We start from the raw sequence: 12,945 nt of genomic DNA on the forward strand, positions 1-12,945 counted from the left end.
AGTCTCAGCGGTATTCTGAGGGAAATAGGGAGCCAAAAACTAGTTAGACTTTGAAGGGCTGTTGCCAGTAGGGCATTAGACTGCTCCTTTAATGTCTAAGAAGAGAAAACTTTAATGGCTCTAATCCCAAAGTTGAGTCGCGTGGAGCAAATTTACCTGGCTCTATGAGGTGAATTAAGCCTTTCAACACACCCCTGAATACACAACTTCCTACTGAGCACAAAATGGCCACTAATGGTCAGGAAAGTTACTTCACTGCCCAGGGGTGAATTTCTGTCTCTAAAAGCACAGCTTAGTCAATCCATTCATCGTATTTATTGAGAGTTTACTGTGTGCAGGGCACTGTACTAAGCATTTAGGAGAATATAATATAACAGAGCTGGTAGACACATTCCTTGCCCACAGTGAGCTCACAGTCTAATGGGGGAGTATTCAACTTAATTCACCACAGTGTCCATCTCACCACAGCTAAAGGAAGCCTACCTTTCTCGGTCATTTCAAAGGTTTTCAAATCTGTAACCCAATAACGTATACAGTTCATATGCCCAGCGAGTTAATATCGCCTGAGTGCCTTCTCAAATTTTGTTAATTTTCACAAACAGTTCCCTCTCCTCTCCCTCACCCTAAAAGTGCTATCTTCATCCATCAATTTCCCATCTCTATTTTATTTTTTTTAAAGTTTGGGTGGGTTTCCAGTTAGGGATTTTATTTTTGGTCATTGAATTCTCTTTTATTAAATGTATTTTTGATACCTCTCCTGTCCCTGTTGCTAAGCAGATGGAACACGTTGCTATGTGACATTTCACACAACCACTTTTGCTCAGCTTTCAATGGTAATGACCAGAGGTCATGAAAACAGAACCAGGCACATGAAAACTGGAGTGTTTGTCTTTTTTTTATTTCAGGGACACTACCCAGAACCCACACTAATGAAGCTCCATGGAAAATAATGAAATATGGTGAAATGGGAATCTGCAGGTGGATCTAAAAGAGATCAGGAAAACAAATCTTTACCTCCGCTCTGACGCTACTCCGGGAGGAAGCCGTCTCTTCTGCTTTATCCAGGCTTTACTCCTCTTCCTCTCTCCCACTGCTGTCTCATCTTGCTTGTTTTCTACTCTCTGGAGCACATTTTCGCTCTGATCCAGATGTTACATATCGTTGGGAACTTTCCATCACCTGCAATAGGGGGGAGAATTTCACTTTTCTTTTTTAATGGGATTTGTTAAGTTCTTAGTATGTGCCAGGCACCGTAGTAAGGGTTGGGTTAGATACTAGATAATCACATTATTATTATTATTACTATTATTATTGTATGTATTAAGCGTTTACTATATACCAAGCACTTTTCTAAGCCCTGGGTTAGATACAAGGTTATCAGGTTGCACTCAATCCACATCCCACATGGAGCTCACAGTCTTAATCCCCATTTTACAGATGAAGTAACTGAGGCACAGAGAAGTGAAGTCATTTGCCCGAGGTCACACAGCAGACCGTTCATTCAATCGTATTTATTGAGCGCTTACTGTATGCAGAGCACTGTACTAAGCGCTCAGAATGTATAACTCGGCAACAGATAGAGACGATCCCTGCCCAACAACGGGCTCACAGTCTAAAAGGGGGAGACAGACAGCAAAACAAAACAAGGAGCTGGCATTAGAATCCAGGTCCTCTGGCTCCCAGGCCGGTGCTCTTTCCGTTAGGCCACGCTGCCTCTCAACACTTCACAACACAACAATCCTAACACTTCAGGTTAGAATTCTCTTTCAGCTTTGTCCCTGGATACTGTGCCAGGAGGCTTTCTGGTCTATATTTATCACTGAGCAGGTGCATTAATAAGGGTGATAATAATGATAACAGTGGCATTTGGTAATGCCCGATCTGTGCTAAATTCTGGGTTGCCACAGGATAATCGGATTGGCCAGGGTCCCTTTCCCCCACGGGGCTCACAGGCTAAGAGGGAAGGAGAACAAGAATTTAATCCCCATTTGTCGATGAAGAGATTGAGGCACAGAAAAGTCAAATGACTTCCCCGAGGTCAATCAGCAGGTAAGTGGCAGAGTCAGGATTAGAACCCAGATGTCCTGACTCCCAGTCTCGTGTTCTTTCCACAAGATTACACTGCTTCTCTATCCACGTCTTGTGGAAAACAGAAATGTGTAGGTTGGAATCGGCTTTGGTTAAAATGTCCTGAGGGTTCTTGGGTTCCCTGTCCCCTCATGAAGTTAAGCGGGCCCACAGCCTGCCTTCAGAGAGCAGACCTTCTCGGGGAAATGTGAAGCAGCTTCGAATGCAAGAATTATTTTGGCCAGGGTCCTTGTCTAAATCCCACTTGTATACTCTTTCACACTATTTTTAGTACAGTGCTCTGCACATAGTAAGTGCTTAATAAAGGCTCTTACCACTTCTACAACAACTATTACTACTGTGGTTCTTTAAAGGTGTCACCTCAGTCCTAGATCGAGCCCTTGGCTCATTTTCCCTTTTCTCAACCTCCAGGGCTGCTGCCTGTGTGGAAAAGCATCCGATCATAAACGAGGGATTCGTTCATTCTTTCATTCAATCACATCTATTGAGTGCTTTCCGTGTGCAGAGCACTGTGCTGAGCACTTGGGAGAGTCCAATACAATAAACAGACACATTCCCCGCCCAGCGATGAAGAAACGGTAAACCTGCTCTGTGTGTGTGTGTGTCCGTGTGTGTGTATTTTCAACTGTTTACCGGAGTAAACATTTCTATGTTGGTTTCCTTTTATATGCAAACATATCTCTATATATTCAATTACATGTATACAGCTTCTGGATGCAAACTATATGTAATAGAGAGCTCACATTCATCTTTTCTGTTCCATGCACATCTGTGGGTAGGCTTTCACCAACAGTAGAGTTATCTTCAAAAATGAAGGACGTATATCTCTACACATACATATATATTTTTATATATGGGTGTTTTTAATATATGGGATTATATATATATATATGTATATTTAGAAGCAGCATGGCTTAGTGGAAAGAGCATGGGCTTTTGAGTCAGAGGTCTCTGCCACTTGTCAGCTGTGTGATTTTGGGCAAGTCACTTAACTTCTCAGTGCCTCAGCTACTTCATCTGTAAAATGGGAATTACGACTGTGAGCCCCCTGTGGGACAACCTAATTACCTTGGATCTCCCCCAGAGCTTAGATCAGAGCTTGGCCCATAGTAAGCGCTTAAGAAATACTGTCATCATTATTATTAACATTTATAAAACTTGCCTGATGGCGAGGTCTTATTCAAGGGGACAATCGTAAGTGAAAAGACCAATGCGGGGTCATTCATTTATTCAATCGTATTTTTTAAGCGCTTACTGTGTGCAGAGCGCTGTACTAAGGGCTTGGGAAAGAACAATACAACCATAAACAGTGAGAATCCCTGCCCACAAGGAACTCAAAGTCTAGACGGTCTACCCGCTCTCTTGAATACATAAGAAAAAAGTGGTCATCGGTCATCATTGTGCTGGCAGGTTGGGGCACCTAAGGCCTACTTTATTTTCAATCCTCCCTCCTCACGTCCTTCGTGAAACCTTTGCTCTAAGAGAAATCTCAGGCTGCCAGGCCCTCTCTGCACTGAATCATTTACTCAATTGCATCCTCAACCCCTTGAACTTAGGCATCCACTTCTCTCGTCCCCCCCCAGACAGCACCTGGCCTTGTATCTCTAAACTCTGTTGCTTTCCCTACCTGTAATTTACTTAGGAGAGTTCATTATGACAATATACCAGACACATCTCCTGCCCACAACGAGCTTACAGTCTAGAGGGGGAAGCAGACATTAGTAGAAATAAATAAATTACGGATAGGTACCTATTTGCCGCGAGACTGGGGCAGGGTGGTGAATGAAGGAGCAGGTCAGGGCGACACAGAAGGGAGTGGGAGAGGAGATGCCGGCTTATTCATTCATTCAATCGCATTTATTGAGCGCTTACTGTGTGAAGAGCACTGTACTAAGCACTTGGAAAGTAACATTCGGCGACAGATAGAGACGATCCCTACCCAACAACAGGCTCACAGTTTAGAGGCTTAGTTAGGGAAGGCCTCTTGGATGAGATGTGGCTTCAGTAAGACTTCGAAGACGGGGAGAGCAATCATCTGTCGGATACAGATACGAAGAGGGAGGGTGTTCCGGGACTGAGGCCACAGGTCTGTGGCGAGATCGAGGTACAGTGAGAAAGCTGGCATCGGAGAAGCCAAGTGTGCTGGCCGGGTTGGGGTAGGAGAGTAGTCAGTCTATCCTATTTAGTGAGTGCTTACAGTGTGTAGAGCACCGTACTAAGCACCCGGGAGAGTACGATGTAACAATATAACAGACATAATCCCTATCTAGAGAGTAGCGAAGTGAGGTAGGAGGGGGCAAGGTGACTGAGTGATTCGAAACCTATGGTTTATTCTTCTTCCAGTTCCCCATAAAGAAGGTGTTCAGTGTCCCGCCATCATCCATCCACCACCCCCACACCCCCCACTCCTGCAAATCCCCTAAATGAGAAGCCTAATCCCCAACAATCTACACACTTCATGATGGGGTGAGGCTACTAAACAGGAAAAGGAAAACAAATTAAAGTCACCCTCAAGCTCTGCCTTCTCATCTCAGCCAAAATCCCTCCTGAAAGCTTGCAGTTCTCTCTGTGATCTTCACTGCTACTTCTGCTTTCCGAGGTGACTTCTCCACCTGCCTTCTTCTGTCATGCATAAAATGCAGAAGATGCAGATGAATGGATATTCAGTGGGTAAATTTACTGCAAGTGTAAAGGCAATTCTCAGCAAGGTATATCACGGAATGGAGGATGCTGTCACAGGCAGTCAGATCCGGTCACGAGGGGAATTTAAGCATCATATTTTACCCTCAAAACTCATCCCCCATTCCATCCTTCACCCAGGGCTTGGAAGGTTGGAGTGTATATCAACATCTGATCAGTGGACACAAATGGACTATAACCACCCAACAAGCAGGTTCTTTATCAGGGAAATCTTTAAAATGGGGTCTTGGGAATTTAACGGGGAATCTAAATTCCGGAAGACAGTCGGACAGCTTGATGGCTTCTCCACCCGGCTATCAGAAGACTATAAATGATATGCCGGGCCTAGACGCCTTTGCCAGGTGAAGTCAACGGAATGGTCGGATGCAGATGCGTCGATAATATCCAAACCAAAGCTATAATTTTCCTCCGTTCTGAAATGCAGAGAACAAGCCCAACAAAAGGAACGAAGGCTATGCTTGTGGCCATAATAAGGGATTCCTAAGATACGTTTTATTAGAAACTTCCAACGAAGCTTGTGCAAATTTTTGCTGAATATCATCTATCGCTGCCCTCAGGTTGAACTCAAATTTTCCCCTTAAAACTACGCGTTTGGACCATTATAATAATAATAATGAATGATGGCATTTGTTAAGCGTTTACTATGTGCCACGTACTGTTCTAAGTGCCGGGGTAGATACAGGGTAATCAGGTTATCCCACGTGGGGCTCACACTTTTAATCCTCATTTTACAGAGGAGGTAACTGAGGCCCAGAGAAGTTAAGTGACTTGCCCAAGGTCACACAGCAGACAAGTGGTGGAGCCGGGATTAGAACCCACGTCCTCTGACTCCCAAGCCCGGGCTCTTTCCATTAAGCCACGCTGCTTCTCTTGGCTAAGTCAACGTCTCCGATTCAGAGTGAGTCTCATGGTGTGGAGCCTCCCGGTGGGAACGTGGATGAAACCCGGGCTTGAGACTTCGCGAATGAGAACCTGTGCAAAGTCAATCAATCCATCGTATTTATTGTGCGCTTACTGCGCACGGAGCCGCCCGACTGTAATCTGTCCTCCTCTGTCAATCACAGCATAGGGTCCGAGTTAGATATTCTCTGCAAGCAACAGTGATTTCACCGAGGGATGTGATGTTCCCTCTCTCAGCACATCCCGTCCCAGGCCCTAATTTTGCAAATGCAAGGTAGGGTGTTTTTTAACGGCTGCTAATTAAAACAGACTTTACACCACGACTCCAATCGTGACCTTGGTTTAGTCCGGAGACCACGCATGGACAGATTCAGTGAAGGGCTTTATTAACTACGTATGACATTTGGCTAGAGGTTTTGCAGGGCCCGAGGTTTTGATAAGGGGGGCGGGGGAGAAGAGTACCACCAATCGTCCTGGATGAAGGAAACAAAAAGGCACTCCTCCAGAATAGAGTTGGAGCAAATATTTGGGACTTTAATGGAAACAGTCTAGAAATTAGCTCTTGGAGAAATTAAACATTGGTCCCTGGCATTATTCTGCCCAGAAAATAGCATTAATGCTGCTAAATTTGGAAGAAACATTCTTTATTTCCTCCAGGGCCCAGTCTGTGCAACAATAAACAAGGGTTTTAGCACGTGCAACTGACAGCACTGATTTTTGTCCCATTGATTTCGAGGCGGGATGAGAAGACGATCCATTTAATAGTTAATTCAATTTTAAAAATTAAATGTGTATTAAAAATACGCCTGGCAAACATTACGGAGCCTGCACATGCTCAGACAGAAAAGCCTGGTTAATATTTTATAGTTTATCTGATAAAGTTAACAAAAGAATTTAGTCAGAGTGGAGGCATACACTGAATATTTCATCACCTTCTTAATTGCAGAATACAGAGAAGACCATTTTTCCCTTTGGGAAAAATAAATGTTAAAAGTTATTACAGATGGGAATCAGCTCGGCAATTAGGTTCCAATGCGACTGAAACCGAGCAGAATCTGACGGCCGAACGTATTTCAGCCCCGAGACACATTTAGTCAACCCTGTCCGATGCCACGGGGGAGCAGGGATGTGGATAGGTGGGCCAGGGAGTCCGAGCGAAGAGAGTTCACATCAGCACAGGAAGGAATCGTGGCTTTATGCCGTGTTTCGGCGAGCACCAGGGACTGCCCTCCCCGGTCACAGTACGCAACTTGATATGCCTAAGCCTCTTCGGGCTGACTTCTGATTTAAAGAGCTCCAACCTGGGCTGTAGACACTGCCCTAAAAGCCCACGGTATTATTAGCTGTGTATCAATGAAGCTGATTAGAACTTTACTGTGATTGACCCCTTGAATCAATCAATCATGGTGTTCGACCCCTTCCATCAGTCAGTTAAAAAATGGTATTTATTGAGGGCTAGCTGTGTGCTTCAGAGAGTTGGTAGACGTCTTCTGCCCACAAGGAGCTTACAATCCAACGGCAAACCAAGCAGAACATTCACTGGATCACAGCAAAAGACTGGCCTTACCTTAAAATGAGAGTTAACCAATCAGGGCAGGCAAAAATTATTATTGGCGATAATAATAATAACAACAAGGCTGGCATTTGATAATAATAATAATGTTGGTATTTGTTTAGCGCTTACTATGTGCAGAGCACTGTTCTAAGCGCTGGGGTAAACACAGGGGAATCAGGTTGTCCCATGTGGGGCTCACAGTCTTAATCCCCATTTTACAGATGAGGGAACTGAGGCACAGAGAAGTTAAGTGACTTGCCCACAGTCACACAGCTGACAAGTGGCAGAGCTGGGATTCGAACTCATGAGCCCTGACTACCAAAGCCCGTGCTCTTTCCACTGCGCCACGCTGCTTCTCATAAGCTTCTGATAAGAGGTTACTATATGCCAAGCACTGTAATTAAGCACTGGGGCAGATACAAGATAATTAGATCCCATCTGGGGCTCCCAGGCTAAGTAAGAGAGAGAACAGGTATGGGATCCCCATGTCGCAGACAAGGGAACTGAGGCACAGATAAGTTAAGTGACTTACTCAAGATCACACAGCAGGTAAGTGGTGGAGTTGGGATTAGAACACAGGTCCTCCGACTCCCAGGCCCGGGCTACGTGCCTCTAGAATGTAAGCTCTTTATGGGCAGGGGACATGTCAACCAACTCTGTTACGTTGTACTCACCCAAGTGCTTAATACAGTGCTCTGTACCCACCGAGCATCCAATAAATATTATCAATTGATTGATTGATGGGCCAATTACTGTACTAAGCACTGGGGTAGGTACAGGATAATCAGGTTGGAAACGGCTCCTGTCCCAAATGGGCTCACAATCAAAGCAGGAGAGAGAACAGGTATTTAATCTGCATTTTACAGATGAGGAAACTGAGGCCCTGAGAAGTTGAGGACACATGGCAGACAAGTGGCAGAGCTGGGTTTGGGACCCAAATCCTCTGATGAAGCATCTGTCTCAGACCATCTTGCTCTTCCTTCCCAGAAGATAGAGGAGTCAAGATAGAAGAGTCAAGCATCTTGAAGGAAATGGGTCTTTGAACTGGTAGGCATGTTACTTGAGACCAAGGGTGTTTTCTTTGAATGCGGACAGTGTGTCAAAATGGTCAGAACAGTGTTTGACACATAGTAAGCGCTTAACGAATACCGTAATAATAATTCAAACAAGAAAAAACCACCAGTGAAAAAAAAACAACCAACTGTTAGTGGTTGATGAACCAGCATTTCATGAGCTTAATGAATAATAATGTTGGTATTTGTTAAGCGCTTACTATGTGCAGAGCACTGTTCTAAGCGCTGGGGTAGTTACAGGGTAATCGGGTTGTCCCACGTGAGGCTCACAGTTAATCCCCATTTTACAGATGAGGTAACTGAGGCACAGAGAAGTTAAGTGACTCGCCCACAGTCACACAGCTGACAAGTGGCAGAGCCGGGATCCGAACTCATGACCTCTGACTCCCAAGCCCGAGCTCTTTCCACTGAGCCACGCTGAATCCCGTCGCTACCTGCGGACAGTGGAGAACGTTATAGGGAGGACTGACAAATCCTCCATCAACTCTCACTTGAGAAAAAGCAAAAACAGAAGAGAGAAGTGGGAGTGGGGATGGAGACTGTAGAATGTAGAATGTAAGCTCCTTGTGGGCAGAGATCACGTTTTATCTCTGTGTTAGTGTTCTTCCCTGAGTGCTTAGTACAGGGCCCTACACGCAGTAAGTGCTTAATAAATACCATCGATTGATTGACTGGAGGGAGAGAATACAAGAATAGACCGCGCCGATCAATCGGTGGTATTTTTTGAGCGCTTACTCTGTGCAGAGCACTGTACTAAGTGCTTGGGAGAGCACAACAGCATAAGTAGATGGGATCTTTGCCCTTAGAGGTTGACCGCAGGGAGTCTAAGGTTGCCCCTCGGCTACTTAACTTAAAGCCAATTTGTGTGAGTATGTAGGGAGAGTATGTAGGGAGAACTCAGGTCTTGGGATCAGATATCTTCTCCCCAAACTGCCGGGAAGGCTTCACTTCTTTCTGTCGAATTCCTCCCAGAAAGGAACGGCAAAAAGGTCACCCGCAGGGTGAACAACTTCTCCCTTCAAGATGTTTGTGCTAACCCCCTTTTAAGAGGAGGAAAAAAGAAAGAAAGAAAGGGAGAAAGAAAAAAAAAGGCCTCAGGCACCCTAGGAAGTAAAGAAAAACTTGTTCGGGCTTCTACCTTCTGGAAGCGATAGAGACTTTCCTTCCGCAGACCTGGATCCAGTCCAGCGTTTTCTTGAAAGACAATAGCTTGTCAGTGATGGTATATGCCGCCGTGCCAATCCCAGGCCGATAGAGAGGGAACACCAGACAGACCCGGTTCTTACCCCAGACGGCCCACCCAGCCCTCCCACCCAGACTTGGGGAGGCTCCAGCAGAGCAGCTGAGTAATTGAGTCTCAGGAGGCTTGCCAGCATTTAATAATTTAATAATAGGTGTCTAGAAGCCGGGCTTCTTCTCCTTTCCTTAACCACATTCCACCGGTCCTAGATTGGAAGCTCCTTGAGGGCGGGGAGCTTGTCGTCTAACGCTATTGTGCTCTAATAATTTTGTATGATTAGTAATAGTAATAATAATAGCTTTTATGTGTGCCAAGGACCGTACTAAGCACTGGGGTAGATACAAGATAATCGGGACCCACATGGGACCCTCAGTAAAATTAGGAGGGAGAAGAGGTACTGAATCCCCATTTTTGCAGATGTGGAAACCGAGGTACGGAGAAGTTGGCCGACTTGCCCGAGGTCTCACAGCCGAGTGGAGGAGTTGCAATTGTGGAAAGAGCCCGGGCTTCGGAGTCAAAGGTCATGGGTTCGACTCCCGCCTCTCCCGCTTGTCAGCTGTGCGACCGTGGGCGAGTCGCTTCACTTCTCTGTGCCTCAGTTACCTCATCTGTAAAATGGGGATTAACTGTGAGCCTCACGTGGGACGACCTGATTACCCTGTATCGTCCCCAGCGCTTAGAACAGTGCTCTGCACATAGTAAGCGCTTAACAGATACCGATATTATTATTATTCATTCGATCCTATTTATTGAAAGCTTACTGTGTGCAGGAGCTCAGTAGAAAGGGCTTCTGTGCCCTAGGCCACACTGCTTTCAGGCACGTAGTACAGTGCTCTGCCCGCAGCAGGAGCTCAATAAATGTCACTGATAGATGGGGACGAACGGATGAAAGAGAACTGAGCAGTGTTAGTTGTACGCTCTCGAACCCACCACGTGCTCTACCACTGCCGACCACCTCAAATCATCACTCACATCCCACCAGTGAGCGGGTATTTCTATTTATCACTGACACCGTAAATTCTATTTCTTCTTCCAAGAAAATTTAGTCCAGAGAGGAACTCCAAGGTAAAGCAATCTAACGTCACCCGATAACTCGGAGACCGAGCAAATGAATCCTCCGATAGTCTGTCCTGGGAAAAGAAGGGAGAGCGTGTAATTTATGAGAAAAAGAGTAGCAAACCTGAATAGGTGTCACGCGCCTAATCAATACCGCGATCCTTTTGGGTGGGCGAGAAAAAGAGGCAGGCAGGAAAGAGCGGTCTGAACACGCAAAGCGTTTTCTACAACGCCAGTCCTTCAAGGAATTTCACGTTCCATGACAGCGTGATGTAAGAAGACGCTGACCTTCCTGTAGGTAGAGAATCCACCCCCGCAACAAGGAGAGAAGACGGAGAGAAAAAAATGTGCTGTGGAGTTTAATGAGTGCCATTCTTACTGAGAAATCTAAAGGGTTGATAATATGAATCACAAAGAGAAGTGCAAGAGGCCAGCTATTTGAAATTTGTTTTTCACACGTTTAGTGCAAAAACAACAGTTCTTGCAAGAAAGGCCAACCCACCCACGCTTTAATCTCCAATCAAGCGGTGCTACAAGAATTCAAATGTGATTGCAAATCTCCCCCTTGCCAAGACGAAAGAGGGTTTTCATTTCAGTCTCTCAATTACCCTTGGCGTCTCATACGCGTTATGGGCTGGGGGTGGCGGGGGGGGTTGATCTTGGGATCCCTGACCCCGGGACTGGGACAGTGTCACCTCCACTGAATCAAGCAATTAATCGATGTTACGTACTGAGCCCCTGCAGTGTGCAGAACACTGTACTGAGCTCTTGGGAGAGTATAATGCAACAGAGTTGGTAGACAGGATCCCTGCTTTCAGGGAGCTTATAATCTACTGGGGGAGACAAATACTGAAATAAATTATAAGGAGGGGAAGATATAAGGGTGAGAATTTTATCAATGGGTAGGTGGGTTGACTGACAAGATCAGTGCATAACTCAGATGCAGATCACCATCACCCCATGTGCTGCACTGTTATAGCTGTCAGACTCAAAGTCTGACGCTGTTTTCTTTTTTTCCCCTCTGCATTCATTCATACAGTAGTATTTATTGACCGCTTACTATGTGCAGAGCACTGTGCTAAGCGCTTGGAATGTACAAACTGGTAACAGAGACAGTCCCTGCCCTTTGACGGGTTTACAGTCTAATCGGGGGAGACAGACAAAAACAGTAGCAATAAATAGAATCGAGGGGATGGACATCTCGTTAGAACAATTGCAAATAAAAAGAATCAAGGTGACGTACATCTCATTAACAAAATAAATAGGGTAATGAAAATATATACAGTTGAGCGGACGAGCACAGTGCTGAGGGGAGGGGAAGGGAGAGGGGGAGGAGCAGAGGGAAAGGGGGGAAAAGAGGGATTAGCTGAGGGAAGGTGAAGGGGGAGCAGAGGGAGTAGAGGGAAAAGGGGGAGCTCAGTCTGGGAAGGCCTCTTGGAGGAGGTGAGCTCTAAGTAGGGTTTTGAAGAGGGGAAGAGAATTAGTTTGGCGAAAGTGAGGAGGGAGGACATTCCAGGAGAGTGGGAGGACGTGGCCCTGGGGTCGACGGTCTGCATCTCCCTCTCTTCCCAAAATCTTTTTTTTCCCTGAGATAATCACCCCATTTCCAGTTGCTACATGCCACCGGGCTTTCCGTGATGCTCCTAGCCCACTGAGTTAAGATTCATCTCCCCAAGAAAGCAGAAGTGTTTTGCCTGTCCTGCCCCTGAAGGTAATAATAGTGATTGTGATATTTGTTGAGCAATTACTATGTGCCAAGCACTGTGTTAAGCAGTGAGGTCGATACAAGCAAATCGTGTCCCTGCCCCACGTGGGGCTCACAGTCTCAATCCCCATTTTACAGATGAGGTAACTGAGGCCCAGAGAGATGAAGCGACTTGCGCCAGGTCACGCAGCGGAGCCGGAATTAGAACTCGTGACTTTCTGACTCCCAGGCCCGTGCTCTATCCACTACGCCATGCCGCTTCTGTCCACCGTGAAACTTTCTCATCCTCCCTCTGGTCTTCGGACTTCCCTGATCCATTAAAGGCATGGGAAGAAAGTCTGAGCCTGTGTCTCAGCACTTGCTGAATTTCAATCACCGGAAAACCAAGGCAACTGGCTCCTGACTGCCTAGGACATGCTCCTCAATCCGTACAGTGCGTACTCCGTCATGCCAGCATGCCGATCAGGAATTTCACTAGGAATAAGAAGCCGACACGTCCAAGACACGCTCCCTCAGCTCGGGAATGTCTTCCCTTTAATGGACTTCCAAGAGAAGGGTGCTTTTTCTTTACTAAATCTCTCACTGTCTCTTGCGAAACTGAACCTCCAGGGACAAAAATGTGTATTTT

General features: G+C 45.9%; 1 long non-coding RNA gene across 1 annotated transcript in view; it reads right to left on the bottom strand.

The window, feature by feature from the left end:
* The window catches only part of LOC114807368, a 112,150-nt gene that overhangs the window by 83,541 nt on the left and 15,664 nt on the right, over nt 1-12,945 (bottom strand). Inside the window, exon 2 of the long non-coding RNA XR_003755452.2 lies at nt 1,015-1,179. This is a non-coding gene — a long non-coding RNA (uncharacterized LOC114807368). The remainder of the gene's footprint in view (nt 1-1,014; nt 1,180-12,945) is intronic.

The sequence above is a fragment of the Ornithorhynchus anatinus genome, chromosome X2, assembly GCF_004115215.2.
Source record: "Ornithorhynchus anatinus isolate Pmale09 chromosome X2, mOrnAna1.pri.v4, whole genome shotgun sequence".
NCBI lineage: Eukaryota > Metazoa > Chordata > Mammalia > Monotremata > Ornithorhynchidae > Ornithorhynchus > Ornithorhynchus anatinus.